This window comes from Equus przewalskii, chromosome 4 (genome assembly GCF_037783145.1).
Source record: "Equus przewalskii isolate Varuska chromosome 4, EquPr2, whole genome shotgun sequence".
NCBI classification, from domain to species: domain Eukaryota; kingdom Metazoa; phylum Chordata; class Mammalia; order Perissodactyla; family Equidae; genus Equus; species Equus przewalskii.
Window position 1 is genome coordinate 64,017,479 of NC_091834.1, and position 21,245 is coordinate 64,038,723.

General features: G+C 40.4%; 1 protein-coding gene across 7 annotated transcripts in view; it reads left to right on the forward strand.

Annotated features, from left to right (window-relative positions):
* BMPER (BMP binding endothelial regulator) overlaps positions 1-21,245 on the forward strand; it is a 234,189-nt gene that overhangs the window by 33,524 nt on the left and 179,420 nt on the right. The window lies entirely within an intron of this gene.

Sequence of the window (21,245 nt, forward strand, 5' to 3'; positions counted from 1 at the left end):
TTAAATTTTTTCTTTCCTTCTAAATTAAATCTAATTTCCTCCCTTTGTCTCTGAGGCATCTCTACACTACCCTTATTCCAACCTCCTTTCCAGGGACCTCCAGCACACGTGTCCCTCTTGAACACGCTGCTCCTAGTCTTGCCTCCTTGCCTTTGCTCAGATCTTCCCTCCCAACGTGTCCAGCTGTTGCCTGTGCTCAGGGTCCCCCGGCCTTCATCCATCACTTTCCCCTGTAAGTTTCTCTGGCATACAGAAGTTCACACAAATGCTTCAGTGGTGTGCTTTCCTCCTTCGACATCTCATTTGCATTCAGTAGATCATCAACTCTTTGAGGACAAGAGCCAGGTCACGCTCTGACATTGCCTAGTGTCTGTTAGTGTGAGTGTAAACAGTGCTTAACAGAGTAGGGTCCCCCGGGAGGCAAAATGAGCACAGTCGTTCAGGATGTGAGTTCTTCTGGAGTGACACTACCAAGTCTGAATCCAATAGTCCTGGGTTGCAGAGTGTCCCCAAAAGTTCTTGTCCACTAAGAACTTCAGAAAGCGACTTTATTTGGAAATAGGGTCTTTGGAGATGTAATTAGTTAAGGTCATACGAGATTAGGGTGGCCCCAAATGTAATATGACTGGTATCTTCATATGAAGAGAAGACAGACAGAGACACACAGAGAGGGCAGCTGTGTAACAAGAGAGGCAGATATAAACACCTGGGCTCTGTTCCCTGAGATTCAGATTCACTTGTTATGGGGATGGGGCTAGGCATGTGTCTTTTAAAAAAGCTCCCAGGAAATTCTATTTGCAGCCTGGATGGGGAAACACTGAAAGAAATCTTGACCTAGTACCAGGTGATTTCTATCCCCACAGAGAATAGACGCTTTTAGAGGGAACGGGTGGGGGCGCTGAAAGAACCATCAAAAAGAGCTCTACAGAAACCAGGTAAATTAAAGCCTATTTGTGGTGACAACCCGTGAGTCTCTACATTCAATGAAGATCGTGTGAACTTGTCAAAACACACTATTATATAAAATCCACATGTCAAGTGTTAATGCCAAATTGTTTAACATCCATTGTTAGTATGGTAAACCATAATAATTGTTGAGGACTAAAAGTGAAAGGAAGGAAGAAAGGGAGGGAGGAAGGAAGGAAGGAAGGAAGGAAGGAAGGAAAGAAGGAAGGAAGGAGGCGGAGATCGGAATTATGCTGCCTCAAGCCAAGGAAAACCTGGGGATGCCAGGAGCTGGGAAAGGCAAGGAGAGATTCTTCTCTAGAACCTTCAGAGGGAGCATGGCCCTGCTGACACCTTGAGTTTGGACTTCTGGTCTCCAGAACTGTGAGAGAATAAATTTCTGTTGTCTTAAGCCACCAAACTGGTGGTCATTTGTTACAGCAGCCCTGGGAAATGAACACCCCAACATTTCTACTTGAGCAGGTAGAGATGGGGAACCTCTCTCCACCCCAGTTCCCTCACCTGTAAAATGAGGATAATAACTGTTGGAGGGAATTAAATGGGAAGATGCATTCAAAGTGTTTAGCACAGTGCCTGGTGGGTAAACCTTTCTCAATTCATGTAAGTAGAGTAGGCGTTCTTTAAAAATGTCATGGGCTTAACTATAAGGACACACTTGCTGAAGTCTTTCGGGGGGAGCAAATGGGCTGGGATGATATCTTTTCAGAACCTTCTGAATTTATTTCTCGCCTCTTTCCCACAGAGTTGGGAGTCAGATGTTTACCCATATGACTTCTGAGAGCTATCAATGCAAGACCTGAAATAGTAATTTATGAGGAATTTCCCAAGCAGATGGTCAAACTAGTTACAATTAAAAAGATGTTAGTGGGCCAATGTGTGTCTAAGTTACTGTTGTTTCACCTTAAAGAACCTCCTCTATTTCCTTCATTTTTTAAACTGCTTATTTGCCATCTTCATCTTGCAAGGCTGCCTCATCGGTGAGAAGTCAGATGGATAGAACAGGATGGAAGCAGAATGTGTCAAGGGAACGTGCCCCAGGCTTTCCGTTCATTTCCCTATTATGTGTAGTACAGAAGGGAACTTTCTGTTGCTGTTGTGTAGCCTTTTTTCCTTCTTGTCCTGCTGTCTCCTTTATTGTCATTCTTTCCTCCGATTATCCTAATCTTCCAAGGGAAAGAGATACCCCAGACAAATACATTTCTTGAGTATTCTTTTTGACCTTAAGAAGATAAGCCTCTTAAAATTAAACTGGACCCAAGAATAGACCAATGAATTCAGCATCCTGAGTTGTCTTTCTTTTTTCTTTTCTCTTGAGGAAGATTGTCCCTGAGCTAACATCTGTGTCAGTCTTCCTCCATTTTGTATGTGGGTTGCCGCCACAGCATGGCTTGATGAGTGGTGTAGGTTTGTGCCCAGGATCTGAACCCATGAACTCAGGCCACTGAAGGGGAGTGTGCCAAACTTAACCACTATGCCCCTGGGCTGGCCCTTGAGTTCTCTTTCTGATAGTCATGTCAAGGCATTTTGGAAGAGGTTACAATCCCCAGCTTACATTGAGGTGGACCTTCGTGAGAGAAACTCCTGAATGGATCTGACTTTTTAGGCCCTGCAGGTGGATGTTAAAGATGCCCCCTTCATTTTCTCTATTTCTGCTCCGTAATACAGTGTTTGTCTCATGGGTTTTAAGGTATTTGCTCTTAGCTACTGATTTATTTATGTTTTTCTGATTAGAATAGTAACATAGGCTCATAGAAAAAGCTTTGAAAAATAGTCTAAACTGTGGGAAAGTAGAAAACAAATCATTATAATCCCACCACCCAGAAATAACAATTGTTAATATTTGGTATATTTCTTTCTGTATTTGTTTCCCATGTAAAAGTATTTACCTAGTTGACATCTTACTACTCATATTGTATTACTTCTGGTTTTTTTTCCCCCAACTTAACATCAGGACATAATATCTTCTCAAGTTGTTTGGAAATATCATCCTTACGGTGTATGTAAGATTCTGTTGTAGGAATGTACCAATATTCACCAGGTCATTTCTCCATTTCCGGGCATTTAGGTCGTATCCTGGATTTTCGCACTGGCAAGGGTAAATATAAGAAACTGAAACCGAAGAGCATGTGCAGTAAAGGAATAATGACCCCAAAGACAGAATCCAGAGGAGCATTACCCGGGTAGAGAGTAGATCTTAGTTTTAACGCAGACACCACTCTGGATCGGGCCTCCCAGGGAATCTGGTACACCTCTCCTTAACCCTTTTGTATCCTCTGTTCGCATTAGGAAAAAACAACAAATCCTTATTGTGTAGCAGAAATTCTGAAATGAGCAGCAGCTGTGTTTCCCGTAAATCCTTTTCCCCAGTGCTAACACTGAGGGTTTTGATTTTTCTTCCTCAAAAAGAGTGATTTAGTGAGGAATCATATTAATGAGAAGCTTGTTGATAATACTTTGTTTTAGAGCAGAATGATGTCTATTGTCTCGGGGTCAAAAAATTTTAATCAGGTCAGGGAATAATATGCAATGAATTTTTCTTACCAAAGAAATGGAGCCTCTTGTTGTTTAGATCAGTTAACACATGGTAAAGGGAGAGCTCGTGGACTTAGTTCTCCTGTACTTTGAAAGGCATTTCTGTTCAGACGGACCATCTTATGCTGTTTTTACATGTACTCACCAGACAGATCAGGCAACAGTGTCGTCAGGCCTCTTGTAGAGGTGAGCATGGTGTGTGCCCAACCGAGCAGGACGGGTGGAGGGTGTGGGTCTACCACACTTCCCAGTGGAGATGCCCCTCCTGGAAGAACCTTTTTACCATCAGCAAGCACATGGGAAGGTGGAATCTAGTATTGCTAACTGGATAAACAGTAGTGAGAGCTAGCTTCTTTGAGTTTCCCTTGAGTACAGTTGTGTGTCGCTTAAAGGCAGGAATACATCCTGAGAAATGTGTCGTTAGGTGATTTTATCATTCTGTGAACATCGTAGAGTGTAGTTATACAAAGCTAGATGGTATAGCCTACTACACACCTAGGCTGTGTGGGACTAATCTTAAGGGATCACCATTGTATATGTGGTCTGTTGTTGATCGAAATGTTGTTATGCAGTGCGTGACTCTATTGCTTTTTCTTGTTTTGCCCTTCCTCTTACCTGAGGGAATCATGAGTGTAAGCAATGTATCTCAAAATGCAATGGACCACAGAATCACCTGTTAAAATGCAGATTCCTGGGCCTTGCCTAATACTAATAATAGTAACTGAGATCAACATCCTCTTCATCAAAATAGCAGCAGCAAGTACATGCAGTCCTTACTCAGAGCCAGGCATTGAGTCCTCATAAACTTAATGAGGGAGGTACTACCATAGCCCCATTTTACAGATGATAAAGTGGTGGCACTCAGAGGTGTATTGACTTGCCCAAGATCACAGAGCTAGTAAATGATGGAGATGGGGCACAGACCGTGGTCTCACCATTAGGCTGGCAGACCTGCTATATCAGAAGCTCTGGGCCTGGGTTCCTGAGTCTGCATTTTCAGGTCTCCATCAGGACTGTCATGGGAGCTGAGGCTTAAGAGCTACTGCTGCCAGAGAAAGAAAAAAAACGAAGAGAGAGGATGGGCCTTCTTGATCAACGAATGGGAAGAACATCTTTTAGATGCTCCAGTCAATGCGTCTTGGGGGTGAGAAATCTTTTTGCCCTTTTTAGCTGTGAGGCCATGGTTTTTCTCTGACCCTTTGCTTGCCTCCTATTTTGAAATTTTAATATCATTAAAATGATGTAAGAAATAAAGTGAATAAATAATGACCAAGAAAATATAACTCAAATGTTGAAGTACTGGTGAATGCTGATCAAAACTCTTTGCTCGTTATTCAGTTGTGTAAATAAATAGGAGTGGGGGGACCTGAACCCCAAGAACTGGCTGACTACTTCCCAGCATTCGTTGGGACTTTCTTTTTTCCCTTCCAACTTCTCTCTCTTCCTCCTTCCCTTCCTTAGTGTAATAATTTTTAATTTTAACTTTAGTTAGCTAAATATTACATTAATACATTATCATACTAAAAAATTTAAACAATAAAGAGAAAAAAGTTCTTTTTTAAGCTACAAAGACACACTCTTCTCAGACATAACAACTGTTGTCAATTTGTTGTATCTTTCCTAGACCTTTATCTGTTTATCACATATATATACACACACACATATATACATGTACATTTATATGTGATTATGTATATGTGGTTTTATTTTTATGTAAGTGGAATTAAACAGTACATATTCTTTCACAGTTTGCTTTAAAAAAAATCTCAGCAATACTATGACAGAAATTTTTCCATGACAGTTCATGCTTTTTAACTGTTGTATGGATTCCATAGCGTAGATGTATAATAATTTATTTAACATCTCCCTGTTGATAGACGTGTAGATTGTCAGTGTTTTGCACCCTGCAGGGAACTGACTTGCCATTCCTGTTGTGCCCACCTGTGTATGTTTCTCAAGGACAGAAACCTGGAAATCAAAGTGCTGTGGGGAGAGGCGTGCACATGTTGACTTGTAATGGATTGCTCAGTGGCCTCCTAAAAAGGCAAGACCAGTCTCCTTTCCTATTCTCTCGAGAGTTTTTAAGCCCTTCCTAAAAGGTGGTAGACTAGAGGAGGGAGCCTTGGCATTACACGTGGCAACGTTTAGACAAATCAGCTGCCTTTGCTTTAAAAACTTTCCCATATAGCTGCATCACCCGTATATTGCCCATATCACCACTTCCTCACTTTAGACTGCCATACGCACACTCCTATCCCAGTTATTTCCCTCACTGAATTACTCCTATACCACAAGGGATATTTTCCTCCTCCTCTCTGTGGTTTGCTGAGAAATGGCATCAACTCCTTTTAAGGAATCTAGCTGAGGGCCATCAATTGCTTTTATGTTTTTCAATGAAATAGAAAATGTATAGAATATAAAAAGCACCGACAGTTGTCAACAAATTAGGACTTGACCGATATTATTTTTGCAAAATTTGGCCCAGTGCTGACAAACTGCAGTTATAGAATCACCTAAATTTAGAATATAGGTTAGTTGAAGAACGGGGAGAATGTTTTATTTGCCTTATTTCTAAGAATGATTTTTTTCAACCATCATCTTCATCATCCTAATTATCAAACCTACTCTACCTTAGACGCATCTGAAGGCTGTCTGAGATTATTACTTTTTGTTTGTCATGCTTTCAATATGGGAAGCAGGGTGAGAAGAAGCCATATTATTTGGGATCAATTAAAATTCCCATATTATGCTATGTTTATATTTATATTTTATCCTATGGATACTGCCATATATTGGGGCCACTTCTGTAATTAGTGTTCATAGTGTATTTGTAATTATGTGGAGCCGAATTTCATTCCTTTAAGTAATTACAGAAGTTTATATGTATTGCATCTTGGTCTTTATGACTGTGCTCATTCTTTATGGGTCTCTATGGGTCATTCCCATTCTTTGTTTGAGACCAGGCCACTGGTTAGGAATATAACTCCTCAGTGATGACTTTGTTCCTTGTGAAAGCTGTGGGCATTTGCCTTTCCATTTAGTGTTGTTGAAGCTCTATGGGTTGCAAAGTGTGAATTAACGGGTTGATTTTAAGACCTTTACCTCCACTTATTATCTTCACAGTAATCTCAAAGGGACTCGTTTTCCCACAATGCTGGATACTAAGCTAGTCAGTTTATGCTCACCACTTATCCCTCACAACAGCGAGGTAATTCTAGCTTTCTCGTTTTACATACGAGGAAACTGAGGGCCAGAGAAGTTATATCATTCACTTGCCAAAGTGTTAGTGACTCAAAGATCAACCAGAGGATGTCCATGCCTTCAAGGAGCTGGCTCTACTGGGAGGACAAAGAAATACCCTCCAGTGGGGGCAGTTCTCCAGGGAAGGGATGCCAGAGTGCAGAGGGACAGGGAAGGAGGACGGCTCGTGGGCAAGGGATTGGGGAGTGTGCCAGGGAAGGCTTTCCAGAAGAGGCAATTTATTTTCTTGAACAAGAAGGAGTTAATCACATCCAAAGAGGGCTATTCAGGGGAAGGCTCCCAGCTGAAGGTCATGGTACACGCAAAGGCATGAAATAGTTCTTAGGCATTGCCTGCCACTCATAATCACCTAGGGAACTTGTTGAAATACCAGCTCCTGGGCTTCCCTCCAGACCTATTGAATTAAAACAAATCTGGAATAAGTTTTTGTTTGTTGGTTGGTTGTGTGGGGGAGGGTGGAGGGTCAGACAAAATTTAACAGAATCCTATCGTGACTTCTACTTATTTTCTTCTGGAAAGATGTTGATATTGAAAAGGAAGTGGTAGAGTAAATCTGCTTGAGGACAGAAATATGAAAACCCATATTTCCAAAGGATTCTTAGAAAAGTTATGTGTGTGTGTGCATGCATTTTTATTGCTGTTAGCTTCATTCAGATTGCTCATATGTTCCATCCATTCATTTGTTCTGGATCATACTGAGCCACATGCCAGCTATTTATGGATGGCACTATTTACCAAATTGTTCTTAACTTTTATGAAGCCAGATATTCTTTAAAAGAAAAAAGTCAGAAAATTATAACTTATTCTTCCCAAGCAAGTGTTTCAGTGTACTTTTTGGATCATTTTATGCTAATAACAGTAAATTTTTATCCAAATAGCCTAAGAACTGGGCAAAAGATTAATCTAATTTGAAAAAACTCAATACTGTTTGATGAAAACAAATGAGATCATTGAGAGTCAAACAGACAGTTTTGGCAGCTTTTCTGCATTTACTTGGACTAGAATCACCCTTTAATTTGGGGTTCTTTCATGAACAATAATGTATTTGTTATCTGAATGTGTGTTTGTTATTAATGGATCATAAATGAATAAGGTGTGTTTCAAACATTTATAGACCAAATTCCATCCTTTTTCTTCATATAGAGAATAAAATATTAATTGTCTGTAATACTTTGATGAAAGATATAAGAAAATAGTCTTTTATTTGTCAAGCGTGATTTATGTTCCACAATCTTCTCTTGTCTTTGATTTCTCTGTGCTTTGTCTTATTTTTCTATGGGTTGTGATCACATGGGTTGCACTTTTTAATAGTTTAACTTTTATATTTGATTTAAAAATATCCTATAATGTCTCAGAAAATGAAAGGAAGGAGGCAAAATATAAATATTTACATACTGATTTCCAAAATCAGGACAACCATCCTAGGTTCTGATAAATAAGAATTAGAGAGCAAAACATGCATGGAGACTTTTAAGGGCATTGGCCTCATTTATATAGACCAAGGACTGACCACAGTAAAACAGAATTGTGAATAACGGTAAAAGATTGAGCATTAATAATTATAGCTTGTGTTTCATACAGTACCAGGTCATGAATAAGGGGCCTCTTCTCAATATTGTTTCGAGAATGACCTGGAAGATGACCATGCCTTCAAGAATATTGCTATGTGACTGTTTTGCAGGGATCCAGCCACTTACTATATATAGGAATGAGCATTAAAAAAAAAAGAACTTAAAAAAATAATCACAGTCTCTGTGTTGACAGAGTAAATTGTCCTATTGTTTAAATGTCTTAAGATGGAAAGGCTGTCATGTGTCAATCTGGTTGTTTGCTTTTAACCAAGCTTCTTCTGGCAATCATAACCTTGCATCATCTGTTGCCCAAACAAAAAGAGTGGCTCTTTCCTCAACCTCTGTTTTCCTTTCTTTTAGACATGACCAAATTCTTTGGTAGTTATTATATATGATCGACTCAGATGCAGTTTGCCCCAGATTTCACACCCCAAGTAAGGAATGATTGCCTTAAGGTTAATGCTGTGTCAGTCTTTTAACTGTACTGTGATCTAGATTTAGAGAATATATTGGAATAGACAAACCCCAGTCTTTAGATTTTCGTAGAGATTGTATTCAACCCTGAGGTGGTGGTTATTATGATTCTGATTTAACAGATGGGTAAACAGATGCTTAGAGAAGTGATGTTTTTCAACATCCCGCAGTTGCTGAGAGGTAGTAGAGCTCAGACTCCACATGCTCCATTCTTCCTGGTGTTACACCACCCATGAGATAAGAAGGAGGGAGGAGAGACCTGGAGAGTCAGGAGGGCTCTGGAGATAAAGGAGCAAGAGAGACTCTGGATCAGTTTTGTCTGCATCAGTTTCATCTCTGCCACACCCCTTCTCCCTCCATGGACTTTTATAGCCTGGGTGGACCAGCGATTTCAAAGGAAGTATGTGGGCAGAGAAACTTTGTGGGGGTGATTGAAAACAACATGTGGCTCAGGAGGCCGTGACTTTTCTTACTGATTAACATTTTTTGGGGAACCTCTAGCTTAATTTATTTTTCCTCTCCAGCATCCATGACTGTTTATACTGCAGGAGTGCCCCACTAAGACAATTTAGATGAGCTTTACTCTTTTGTGAGTATGTGTGTGCTTGGTTTCATAAAATATTCTTAATAGATAATGCATACATACAATTACAAATATACAAAAGCATCTATAGTAAATGTAAGGTTCCCTCCCACTCTTCATTCTAGCCACCTGGTACCCCTTCCTAGAAACAATGATTTTCCAGGTTCTTGGGGATCCTTCCAGAGCCAGTCTCTGCATATTGTGTGTGTGTATTTTGTTTCCAAGTACATAGCAGTTTCCACTAGTTTTACTCCTAACTGTTTTAATGCTGAGACTCTGACCTATCACTTAAAACATCTTGGGAAATTGCATTGCTCTTAAAAACATCCCCACCATTGAGTCACTCGATTCCAGTGCAATTGTCATTTTTACCAAGATTTTGAGCTTAAGAGAATTTCTGATGTGTTTCTTGATGAAAGTTGTTAGATTATGAAATGCCTACATATATATTTTAACCTATCACTATTTTAACCTTTAACAGTATAACTAATTTTATCTATCCAGCCCCAGCGATTTAAGTTGGGACTGTTAATATGCTTTTAAAAACAAGAAAAAGCAGAACAAAATAAAAACAACAGAGGGGTTTCTTTTTCCCCCTCCTTTTCTCTAACTGTAAAAAAGATGTATAAAATGTTATATATCAGATAGGTTTCCCATAATATAAACCAGGCTATTTTGGCATTTAAGTAAGAATGACCTTGTTTCTTTGAAAAGATCTTGTTAATATTAAAATCATATTTTAAAAAAATCTGCTTTTGTTGTTAAAACTAGTAAGAAAGCCTAAATCAGAGATCAGCTTTCCCTGTCAGATTTGGCCCAGTCCATTTATTCAAGGCCTCTGTGTCACAGATTCTGCAGGATTTGGGAAGGCAGTTTACGTGGAGAGTTTGTGGTCGGTTGCCTTTAGGTTAGAAGATTAGATTTCCAAGACTTGCTGCTGACTTGAGGTGCATCAGTTTTGCCTTCCCTAAAGTGGGCAGGTCGAGAATGCTTCTCATTGTGATGGTGGCCCTGGTCTCTCTGTTGTATCATATGTGAAGTGCTGCCATCAGGCATGGGCCTGGCAGCCCTATCAGAACATGGGTGGCCTCTCCAGCAGCTACCCTGGCCTGATAGAGCTGCCTTCAGTGACTGATGACCAGTCTATTAATTTTATACTGATGCTTAACAAGTTATGACAAATTAGTGGCCTAAAATAACACTCATTTATTATCTTACCGTTTCCATGGGTTAGGATTCTAGGCATGGCTTAGCTGGGTCTCATAAGGCTGCAATCAAGGTCAGCCAGGGCTGAAGTATCCTCTGAGGCTCAAGGTCATCTTCTAAGCTCACATTGTTGTCAGTAGAATTCAGTTCCTTGTGGCTGTAGAATGGCTTTCTTCTTCAGGGCCGGTAGGAGAACATCTCTATGACCCATAGACCCTTTTAAAGGGCTCACCTATTAGTTCAGGCCCACTCAGGATAATTTCTCTCTTTGATAACTCAAAGTCAAATTGATTAGGGATGTTAATCACACCTGCAAAATCTCTTCATCTTTACCGCAGGACATAACCTAATCATGGGAGTGACATCCATCACATTCACAAGTCTTGCCTATGTTCAAGGGCAGGGGATTATACAAGGTGGAATATCTTCCTATACATCAAGGAGTGGAAATCTTGGGAACCACCTTAGAACTCTACCAGCCATGCTCAGAGCAGCTCTGGGATGCATGGCAGGGAGAAGTGTCTATTGAGAATGGTGCTTGGAGCTGGAAGATAGCTTATGGATCACTGCACATGGTGAGTCTTAGTGAGTGCTCACACTTGGCCAGTCCCGCTCCTCCTCTGGTTAGGTGGCCACCAAGCCCTGCAAGGTCTGGATCCTACTTATCCCTCTAGCCTCCTCTTGTTTTGGACTCCTACAGGCAGGAGACTTCCTCTTGTCTCTCCCAGTGTCCTGTGCCCACTTCTTGCCAGGGGGCTTTGCACATACTGTTCCCTCTGCTTGGGGTGCTTTTCCATTTGATGTCATCACATTAACTTTTAGTCTTTCTTCACTTTCGCTTGAGGCATCTCTTCTTGGCCTCCATGGCCATGGAATTAAATATCTCTCCTTCTTCACGCTTGGCACAATTATGGTTTAGCATTTTGAATTTCTGTGGCTCCCACTAAATTGGAGGTCCTGTGAGGACAGGGGCTGTAGTCTTCTTAGCCATAATCATGGTGCTTAGCACACAGTAGTTGAATATATATTGGAAAAAGGGAAGTAAGAGAAAGATAGGAAAGTTGGGACCAAAATCCAGTCTTCGCAGTTCAGTACGTGTCTCATGACGTCAACTGCGTGTTTAGTGTATTACTATTCAGCCATATACCTCTTAACACATCCTAATTCCTTTTTGGAATTTTGCAGGGCTGAAAAAGAGTTGAGTGAGAATTATAGGGAGAGGATAAGAGCGGACAGACAGGAATGAAAAGTGACCGAATATCTATAAACCAGTCCCAGTCTCCTGATACTTTACTATTTCTTCACTGAATTCCATAGATTAAAAACATCCTTAAAATCATGACTGCCTGTGTATTTTCATATGGTAGTGGCTGTAGTATGCTTCAGCACTAATAGACTTAGCGATAACCTAAATATAATTTTTAGTACATCTTTCATCATATTGGGCAAAGTTACTAAGTAATATTATGCAATTGTGACTTCAGATTTCCTAGTTGCCATCATTTCAATATGATTATCTACTTCTTTTTATAATAATCATATACAACACACCTCTAATTTGGCTTTGAGTTTTCTGCAGCTGCTCTTAAAACTATTCTGTGACTGCTTATACCTGGCCCACCATGAAGAGTAAACCGCCCTGCACTTTAAGATGACTCCCCACCCCCCATCTTATATTTCACTATGGGAATGAAATTACAGTGACACTTCTCATCTCAAAATGTCTTGAAATCAAAACATTCTTATCTCCTTTGAGGCTTCTACTGACATTGTTTCATGGAGGCTATCAAACTGAGAAAAATAAAGGTAGGTATTCCAGGTGGAAAGTTGGGGTGCGTCATCAGGAACTACAGGAAAGAAGTGATTTGTTCCAGAGGCCCCCAATGTCTGCGTAGAATCTCTTTTATTTGCTGCTTAAGTTTGGCAACTCTGAAATTGAAAGTATATCTAAATGTGTGACAAATATCTATTTATGAAGGTGCATGAAAATACGTGCATCCATTTATTATTTTTAAAGTGATCGTTATGCTGCAAATATTACCATTCTTATTGGGCTTTGATCAGAGAATACTCTCTTTCAGTCTCTTCAGAAGTTGGCACAATTTTTTTTTAAGATCAAATGTTCTAAGTTCTCATTTTGAGAGGAATCTCATCTTGAGAGTTAATGTGTACTTGCATTAGAAATCTGTCTGCTAGAGAGGCTGACAGTGAACAAGACTCATGTGATAATGAAGGTGAATAAAGAACATTGGTATGTCCCGGAACTTGAGTGCCTTCTTCACTCCAATGAGCTTATTTGCACCAGAGCCAGCTAATTATGTTTCCAGGAGCTTTGTGGTTAAAGGGCTCAAGATGTTTATTTGCAGACATGCTTGGGCATAGACTGGCCAATGTTTAACACGTGAGGCAGCCCTCTGACTACCTGAGAATTTCCAGGCATTCTCTGAACCATACCTGGGACAGGCAGAGGGATCAGATTTAAAAATACACTTTGAGTTTTTGATATTTTGGGCTCTGGGGACTGTGGTGTGGCCACCTTGGTGAGGCTGTGAATGCAAGGGTGACAACTTCAAACCTCTAGAGGTAAGGCCACATTGAGTTGCTGAATGCAAAAGCCGGGGTAGTATTTTCAGGCATCTGGACAGGGAACTGCTGTGCCTTGGGGCTTGTGGAGTGTAGGATGCTCATAAAAACTCTCAGTCATTTGAAGAATGAAGTGAAAGTGGACAGGACGTGGAACTGGATGTGGAATCAGTTCTTGACTCTGCTCATTCTAGTTACTTGATCTTGGCCAAGCCACTTTTTTCTGGGCCTTGGTTTCCTCTTCTGTGAAATGCAGAGGTTGTACTAAATTGATTTCCTCTTCTGTAAAGTGCAGGGGTCCAGAACGTGGATGTGCCTTAGAATTGCTAGGGCTGCTTGTGAAATATTCAGATGCTTGACTCCCACTCCAGACCATGTGAATCACAATTTCCAATGAGTGAGGCCCAGGCATCTGTATTATTTTTTTATTGTGTACAGTATTGCCATTTTAAAGTGTACAGTTCAAGTGGCATTCACATTGTTGTGCAATCACCATCACTATCTATTTCTAGAAATTTTTCATCATTCCAAAGTGAAACTCTATATCCATTAAGCAATAACTCCCCATTATCCCTTCCCTCTAGCCCCTGATAACCTGTATTCTAGTTTCTCTATGAATTTGCCTATTCTAGGTACCTCATATAAATGGAATCATACAATATTTGCCCTTTAGTGTCTGGCCTATTTCGCTTAACATAATGTCTTCAAGGTCCATCCATGTTGTAGTGTGTATCATGATTTCATTCCTTCTCTACGTTGAGTAATATTTCGTTGTATGTATTTACCACATTTTGTTCATGCATTCATCCATCAATGGATACTTGGGTTGTTTCCACTGGGCATCTATATTCTTAATTAGCCTCCAGCTGGTTCTGATGTTCAACAGGCTTGGGAGCCACTGGAATGAATGTTCTCCTGGCTAAATTATGAGTTCATGTATACCAAGGTTAGGAGAAGGAGGGCCAGATATAAGTTCATAACTGAAAATGTGTGACTGTTGGTATTCTTAAGTATGTTATCTAGGTATATAGAATAAATAGCATGACTTCCGATGTCAATGAAATAGGCTAAACTCTAGGCAAATGTTCATGGTCTGTTCTTAAGAAGAGAAAAGATTTCACAGACCCAATTGCCTCTAATGTTAAAACAAGTAGTTCTGTGTACAGTGGTGTACTGGAGAGCTTATCTTCCCAGCTCCGTTTTCAGTGACATCACGTTGGTAGCTTGAAATCCACCGTGATGGGACTATTTACACCTTGAAAATTGGAACCTGCTACAAAATCAGGGCTTTTCTCTCTTGCAGAGCTGGTTGTTAACATTAGCAGCACACCTCTGACTACATGCCAGAAACTTGGTATTTTTTTTCTTTGTAACAAATACCACGAACAAAAGAAGTATAAGTTTAAAAGATAAGCCTTTTGTGACAAGCTGAAATTCCGAAATCTGTGGTTCCTCTCAGATTCAGGGAGCGTGGGAGACTGATAGTACAGAGCTCCCGTTAAGCACTCATCCTTCAGCTCCCTATTGGATGAGTCAGGGGCTCATTGTTGGTGGAGATTTCTCCTCATTCCTCCCAAATATGATCACGCCAATCAGTAACTGCTTTCCTTGTCAGATATTTGGGGGTCTCTTCTATAGCTTCTGCCCATAGGTTAATGTCTTTTTCAATTTTGTCCTGTTTTTAGAGAGGGTGAATTTTTCTCTTTAATGCCCTTAACTACCCATAGTTCGAATGTAGCAAAGACATCCCCCTGATTTCATGGCATGAGATCGGAGAGGCCCCAGAAGACTGTGAGGGTATGTTGGACTGCTTAATCACACACCCGTTCTGCTGGCCACAGCTCTAAAATCATCCCAAGCACGTGAGGTTCAGCTCAAACTTTCTAGAAAAGTGCCCAGGCAAAGGAGGTGGCAGATAAGAGGAGAAAGATGGCTGCAGGAATCTACATTTTTACAGACCCCCTAGGAGTGCCCCTAGTCCTTGGACTGCTCTTTGACAAATGCCTCCCAAAAGTCTACTTGGCAAACACGGGCAGACATCATCCAGCAGTGGGAGAGGCTCCTGAATGATATGTGCAGCAAGTCTGATTGTCCCATATAATTAATTTTTAAAATGACATAAACAGGGGTATGCCCAGAAGGGGTCTTTTGTAGGCATAGACAAGCTTATTCTAAAATTTATATAAAAAGGCAAAGGACCTAGAATAGCTGAAACAATTTTGTAAAGTAAGAATAAAGTGGGAAGAATAGGTCCATCCAATTTCAAGACTTATGATATAGCTGCAATAGTAAAGACAGCGTGATATTGGTGGAGGGATAGGCACATAGATCAGTGGAACAGAATGGAGAACCCGGAAGTAGACTCATTCAATTATGCCCAAGTGATTTTTGACAGAGGTACCCAGGCGACTCAATGGAGGAAGAGTGACCTTTCAACATACAGTGCTGGAAGAATTAGACATCTATAGGCAAAAAATAAATGTGATCTAAACCTCATATTTTATACAAAAATTAGCTCAAAATTGATCATGGACTTAAATGTGAAATGTAAAACTATAAAACACATATAAAAAGCATGTGGGAGAAAATTTTTGTGACCTAGGGTTGGGCAAAGAGTTTTTAGATTTGATGCCAAAAGCGCTGTCCATAGAAAGGAAAAATTGATAATTGGGCTTCACTAAAATAAAAAAAATTGCTGGGGCCAGCCTGGTGGCATAGTGATTAAGTTCGCATTCCCTGCTTCTGTGGCCCGGGGTTCACATGTTTGGATCCTGGGTGCGGACCTAAACATCACTCGTCAAGCCACTCTGTGGTGGTGTCCCACATACCAAGTGGAGGAGGATTGGCATAGATGTTAGCTCAGTGGCAATCTTCCTCAAGCAAAAAGAGGAGGATTGGCAAAAGATGTTAGCTCAGGGCCAAACTTCCTCAAGAAAAATTCCTTTTTGAAAGACCTTGTGAAGAGAACAAAAAATCTAATTAGAAAATAGGGAAAATATATGAAGAGATATTTCACCAAATAGTAATGCAGATGGCTATAAAGCACATGAAAAGATATTCAATAGGAAAACGCAAATCAAAACCACAGTGAGATATCACTACTCACCTATCAAAAGGGCTAAAAAATATATAGCATGATAACACCAAATGCTGGTGAAGATGTGGAAAATTCTTGTATATTGCTGGTGAAAATGTCAAATGGTTCAGCCACTCTGTAAATTAATATGACAGTTTCTTATAGAACTAAACGTACACTTACCATAAGACCCAGCAATTGCATTCTTGGGCAATTATCTCAGTAAAAGGAAGACCTGTGTTCACTCAAAATTCTGTACACAAATGTTTGTAGTATTAGTCATAATAGGCAAAAAACTAGAAGAATCTCAGCTGTCCTTCAATGGGTGAATGGTTAAACAAACTGTGTTACATCTATACTGTGAAATATTACTCAGCAGTAGAAAGGAACAAGCTATTGATCCATGCAATAACTTGGATGGGTCTTAAAAGAATTATTCTGAGGGAATAATCTCAAAATGCTACATTCTATGATTCCATTTATAAACCATTCTTGAAGAGCAAAAATATAGAGATGGAGAGCTGATTAGTGGTTGTCTGGGCATAGGGTTGGAGGCTGCAAGCAGAGTGAGAGTAGTTATGAATAAATAGCTTGAGAGGACCTTGTGGTGATAGTACAGTTCTGTATGTTGATTGGTTGCACAAATCTAAACATGTGATAAAACTGTATAGAAACACACACACACACACACACACACACACACATAAGAATACCTGTAAAACCAATGAAATCTGAATATGCTCTGTGGATTGCATTAATGTTAGTTTTCCGATTTTGATATTGTACTACAGTTATTATGCAAGATGGTAACATTGGAGGAGGCTGGGTGAAAGGTACATGGAACCTCTCTATATTTTTTCATCCTTTCCTGTGAATTGATAATTATTTCAAAATAAAGAGTAAAAGAAAAATGGGGTTGATGGGATATTTCTGACAATATTTTGCAATGAGCCCTAAACATCCTATTTAATCAACCATAAAGTTTACATCTGTGTAATATGCTTCCCAAAGTATAAAAATCGTACAGGGCAATACATTAATCACACAAATGGCATTTCATATGTGTGTTGTATAGAACTCGTTTCTTTGTGTTCATCAAAGAGATTTTCACTGATGTCTTTGAAATTACTTTGGGGAAACTAAGGGTTCCATTCCTGACTTTTTGTCTATAGCCACCATAATTTACCCTATGAGGTTGTTGGTTGTTTTGCTGCCTTCAAATAAATTTGATTTTCTCAGACTGCTACCATGCACTGCAAAATGGGAAACATGCTCCTATTTTGAAAAATGCATGAATCCAAACTTAAATGTTTGGATTTGATTTTTTTTTTTTTTTTTTTTTGAGGAAGCTCAGCCCTGAGCTAACATCTGCCGCCAGTCCTCCTCCTTTTGCTGAGGAAGATTGGCCCTGAGCTAACTTCTGTATCCATCTTCGTCTATTTTATATGTGGGACGCCTGCCACAGCTTGACGAATGGTGCATAGATCTGTGCTTGGGATCCGACCCTGGGCTGTCCAAGCGGAGCACGCGAACTTAATAGCTGTGCCACTGGGCTGGCCCCTGGATTTGATCTTTTGATCCCTTGTTATTTGTTGCTTCATAAAGTCAGAAGGCCTAAGGCTTAGCTTGATTGGTAGCCAAAGACAAAGGTGTTTAGAACAACGTTTAAACATAAATCCGCAAAATCAGGTCTTGCCTCTTCAGCCACAAAACCTGCAGTTTACTTTATAACATGGGTTTTCAGACGTCACTGGAACATGATTCAAGTATCACTGAGAGGCAGTGTGTCATCTTCCGCAGGGATGTCATTTTCACTCCCAAAGCTACCACTTTCTGAGCTCCTTCTACGTTTCTGCAGGGACCCAAATAATGAATGGAACATGGATTTTGGAGTAAGATAAAAAAAGTAGCTGTGTGACCTGGACAAAGTAATTTACCTTTTCCAAATCTTGGTTTCTTCATTTTTAAAAACTAGGGGTAAAATATTTTCTGTCTTAGAGTGCTTTTTATGAGAATAAAATTAAATCACATGTGAAAACCCAAGTATAATGCCTCACCTGTAATAATTAGGCCATGGTTTTCATTTCCTCTTTCTTTTTTCTTATTGGAGGATTATTTATGCAATATTTCTGAAAACATTCTTTGGAACTCATCTTTGGAAATGACCTGTAGTGACATTTCCTGCCCACATTAGAAAACCAGTCTTATGACTTCACGGGATTCACAGGACAGTCTCTCTCGGTTTTTCTCCTTTCTCCGTTTTTGCTCAGTATGAGCTCAACTTAGTTCTTTCTCTTTTGCCTGTTGAGAAGCCATGAGTGTTGGCTATTTGACAACGGGGTGCTGAGGGCAGAATGGCTGCGGCAATGCTGATTCAGCCCAGGGATAGAAGCACTTCCATATTTAGAAGTGTTTATGGTAAGAAAGAGCAAATGCAGGAATGATCGGTGATGTGGTTCCTATAAAAAAGTTGTTGCAAGCATTTTCCCCCTTAATGCATTGCATATTTCCTTATCATATTAATTATATTAAAAGTTTGAAAGCATATTTTATTGAATAGAAGCCTAGTTTATTTGTTGCTCAGAGAATCTCTTTTATGACATTAACATCAATGCCGGATATTGTATGTATTATCATACTATAAAGTTACGAGATTGGTCCCATAAGCCACAATTTCGTCACTTGGCAGTCTTCAATAAACACATAGACAAGAAATCCAAGTAAGCCACATGGAGACTTCATGTTCCTTGACACTGGGGAAGTGAGTTGACCTTGCAAGTCATCTGTGCTCATCTGGTGTTTCTGTGTATTTAGGATTTTGTTCATGAAGCTGTCAAAAATTAAGTAAAATAGCTTTCCACTGTTTCTTCTTCTATTGTTGCTTATTTCATTTCACTAGTATATCTAATTGGAAAACAAACCAAAAAACCTGTGAAAAAGCATGTTGTGGCAAGGGGAACACACCACCCTGTAAGAATTCAGTACATGGGTCTGATTCTTTCTCTTGGGATTGAGGAAATAGTTTGGCTATAAAATTCCCATTAGCCAAAAATAAGCAAAATTGTATGCAGGATTCATGGTAGGTATAGCCTTGGAGAGTAATAAAAGCCTGTTTTAAATGAACTCCTAAGGACACAATTTAAGCCCTAGAATGGCTAGTTAGATTTTATGTTTATCCCTTTTGATTATACTTCCATATGTTTCTGGAGAACAGTGTCTGAAAAGTAGTTCATTAAAAAAGTCGTATGGGGCTGGAGTAATTTGGGGCTCATTGACCAAGTCTGGGGGCTGGAGGTGCCCTATCAGGTGGCCCGGAAGCAGCAAAGAATGGCAGACCTGTCTGCTCTGCTTCCCTGTAACATGTGGCATGACCTGACTTCAAAGACCCCAAGTTTGGTCTAATTTAAGTAAATATGATAGTTTGCATGCTACCCCGCCAAAAGACAAGAATAATCCAGTAATTTAGGAGGTTAGAGTAGATTTTGGAAAGAGCCACCCTCCTGAAAATTAACTTAAGATGAGGCTTGCACAGCATGGGAAGAGGGGACTGAGAAAGGTGAGAGGCTTCTCATTTCTAAGGCTCGGTAGGTGCTGGGATGCTCAAGGACTTTCCTTCATTGTCTTTAACCATAACTAGCCTTGCTATGCAGGAGTGGAGAAGGGGGTTGGTGTGAGAAGAGACAGACTTTGCTGTCTGAGTTGCTCCAGGAAAGATTTGCTATTTCTGGAGGTGGAATAGTGAATTAAACTGGTCCACTTGTCAAGAGGAGAAGACAAGAGGTCCAGGGAATGTCATCTTTTCTATGTTCTTTTTCTGTGGTTTGCAGGAATAACTGTATGTTGGTGCTTACTATTTATTGCCAGGGAAATTTAACATTTATTGCATACCTGCTACACACAAAGCAGTGTACAGGATCTGGAAACAGACATTTGAAAGGCCAAGTGTGCATGGAGAAAGAGCACAGGAGCACACCCTGAGTGGGGTGTTTCCAGAGGCTTTGATCTTGGGTTGAGTCCTGAAGGAGGCATTAGCCAGGCAAAGAAGGAGAGCTTGGGTGACATACGGGTCTTTGTGGGGACGATGGAAATGGAGGGAATGGATGACATCTGGGTTTTTCCAGAAAGGACCAACATTTGCAAAGTCCTAGGATGCGATCTTCTGACCATGTTTGGGGAAATTCCAAGTGCAGGGTGTCTGAGTGTGGGAGTTTGGGAGCAGCAGATAAGAGAATGAGGAAGTGAGTCAAGGCCAGGTCTGAGAGCTGTTTGAATTTTATAGTAAAGGTCAGTGTTTTTCAATCCTGGCTGCACATTAGATTCCTCTTCTACTTCTTGCCTCCAGAGACTCTGATCTAATTGGTCTGGAGAAGTAAAGCTTGGAGGTAGGTACCAGTCTGCAGCTCAGCCAGGCTGAGAAACCTCAGTCACTGAGAGAGTTCAAGTGTGTGAATGGGATAAGACCTGGGTTAGAAAGAGCACACACTGGTAGCTCTGCAGGAGGATGCTTGAAAGAGGCCCCTATCCAAGCCAGGAGAAATGGTCAGTGAGCCTTGTTATAGTCCAGGTGAGAATCAACCAGCAGCTCAGTTGAGGCAGGAGTAGAGGAAATACAATGATAATTGGAAGAGAACATCTAGAAGGTGTGTGTTGGGGGGAGTGTGGAAGAAGGAAAGTGTTGTCAGCCTGCCACAGAGAAGTCCTATAAAATAAAGACTGAGTGTCCCTTGGATTGGGCACTGAGTAGGCAGCTGTATCCCGAGGGAGTGATATTTCAGTGGGATACTGGAGGCAGAAGCTGGATAGCCTTGCCTGAAGAACTTGAATTTGCTTTTAGAAGGACTAAAGTTTATTGTGATCAGGGAAAGGTGGATAATCCCAAGGACCTAAATGGAGTTCAGGAATGAAGGGAAAAGGCTGGAAAGGTAGGTTGAGGCCACATTGTGAGGCTCTTGGGTGCCAGAGGTTAAGTTATTGGTAACGGTAAGATCCGGTT